Source organism: Schistocerca cancellata, unplaced genomic scaffold (genome assembly GCF_023864275.1).
Source record: "Schistocerca cancellata isolate TAMUIC-IGC-003103 unplaced genomic scaffold, iqSchCanc2.1 HiC_scaffold_464, whole genome shotgun sequence".
NCBI classification, from domain to species: Eukaryota; Metazoa; Arthropoda; class Insecta; order Orthoptera; family Acrididae; genus Schistocerca; species Schistocerca cancellata.
The window spans coordinates 20,001-22,500 of record NW_026046481.1 but is presented as its reverse complement, the minus strand read 5'-3'; positions in this window follow the sequence as shown (position 1 = coordinate 22,500).

Sequence of the window (2,500 nt, the reverse complement as noted above, 5' to 3'; positions counted from 1 at the left end):
TCGCACCGGGCCCGCGAGGACCCACTTTGGCCGCCCGGCGCCGCGCGCAGGGTGCCCCGGCGCGCAGCTGCGCCGCCTGCCGCGTCCGTCGGCCGGCGCGCCTGCCACTGGGCGCCCCCACCAGCCGGCTGTAGCGCGTGCGCCCACGCACCGCGCGGCCAGCACGCCGGGCGGCCCCCCCTCACCGGCCGGGGACGGTCCCACCCAGCCACCGCCGCGTATCGCTTCACACACAGATTTGCCCTTACTGATTTACCTCCAGCAACAACAACCGCACCACAATGGGTTTACCAGTTGTTCATTTGCGTTGCGTCACGTCACCAGCAAACGTAGACGTCCATCCCAGTTTGCAAATGCAACGATTATTGCATACCTGTCTGTTAGGTGTCACGACACACTACGTCTGCCCACATACACGCAACAAAATGTGCACGACTAGAGAACACGTGGGAGGTGGCCCCCTACGTATGCGATGTCCATTACGAGACCGACTGTCAACCAGCATCTGTACCATGTCGCAGATGTGGAACGCGGTGCACCATGCTATCACACTGTGTGAGAAGAGACGACTACGTTTGAATACACGCGCCACTACATCAACAGACGGCTCATGCTGATCGCCATCCAGGGCGTCCGTTACTCCCACACGTCTCTATGGCGTACCACACTGCAATGTAGCTGTTATGGGGAGACGGCACGTGGCTGAGTGCACAACATTTGGACCGTATGGTTCGCTGTTGTTGGGCGCAGTCGTACGGTCACACATGTGCCACAGCGTATCATTCAGTACATACGGACCTATGTGCAGTACAATGTGAGGATTAAGCTTACGATATCAGCGGACAGTGGACACAGGCCGTACCACGACGTAGACTGAGCGCTTCGACATGCGAATGCCAGTGAACAGCTGCGAAGGGCATTGAACACGCAAGCACCTGAACGACCAGCGTGCGAAGGCAGGGTGGAGGGGGGGGGGCGATGTACATCCTGCAGTTGTCCACATTACAGTGTACAGCGGGAGCATGTAAAAAGTAAGCAACACTTGCGAAGTGTTCAACATGAAACGACACACAAGAGGGTGGGCGGTGCGAGTAGCGAACTATATTCAGAGGGTTGTGGTTAGACAACACTAGATTAATGTAACGTGTCATATGCCAATTACAGAGCAGGTTAAGGCACAACGTGGGTTAGGTTAAGGCACAACGTGGGTTAGGTTAAGGCACAACGTGGGTTAGGTTAAGGCACAACGTGGGTTAGGTTAAGGCACAACGTGGGTTAGGTTAAGGCACAACGTGGGTTAGGTTAAGGCACAACGTGGGTTAGGTTAAGGCACAACGTGGGTTAGGTTAAGGCACAACGTGGGTTAGGTTAAGGCACAACGTGGGTTAGGTTAAGGCACAACGTGGGTTAGGTTAAGGCACAACGTGGGTTAGGTTAAGGCACAACGTGGGTTAGGTTAAGGCACAACGTGGGTTAGGTTAAGGCACAACGTGGGTTACGTTAAGGCACAACGTGGGTTAGGTTAAGGCACAACGTGGGTTACGTTAAGGCACAACGTGGGTTACGTTAAGGCACAACGTGGGTTACGTTAAGGCACAACGTGGGTTACGTTAAGGCACAACGTGGGTTACGTTAAGGCACAACGTGGGTTACGTTAAGGCACAACGTGGGTTACGTTAAGGCACAACGTGGGTTACGTTAAGGCACAACGTGGGTTACGTTAAGGCACAACGTGGGTTACGTTAAGGCACAACGTGGGTTACGTTAAGGCACAACGTGGGTTACGTTAAGGCACAACGTGGGTTACGTTAAGGCACAACGTGGGTTAGGTTAAGGCACAACGTGGGTTAGGTTAAGACACAAATTGCGTTACAAATTGCGTTACATTGCGGTACAAATTGCGTTACATTGCGGTACAAATTGCGTTACATTGCGGTACAAATTGCGTTACAAATTTGGTTAGGTTAAGGTGCAAAATGGGTTGGATTACAGTACACAACATGGTAAGAGATAGTGTGTTTGGGGGGGGGGGGGGGGGGCAGGTTCGTTGGTAGTGATCATTGTAAGTGAATGTCTGAGGCAGCGTCAGTATGTCACAGCAGTTCTGTCTCGTCAGGATGCGCTTTTCGCTCGTGACTGGAGGCGCGCCGCGTCTGTGGTTGCGGCAAGGGAGTGGCAGACCTGTGTGATTCATTCCTGCCATTGTTTCTGTGCCGTAACAGGAGGCAGTGTGGTGGTGTTGGGTGCACCCCTGTGTAGGACATGTGTGGGTGTTGGTGGCTTATCTGAGCAATTGTGGATGTTGGACGGGTGGGATATTCTATTTTATAATTGGACCCCCTGGTGTGGTTATCATAGTGTGGATGGTGTACTGTGGCGGAGAGGATGCACCGGACGTTGGTCCATGCTGGTGCTTACATATCGTATCTGTGTCTGTTACAGGCAGAGAGTAATGTGTGATGGAGTGTCTCGCTGAGGTGTGGTTCATATTGTGTGCACA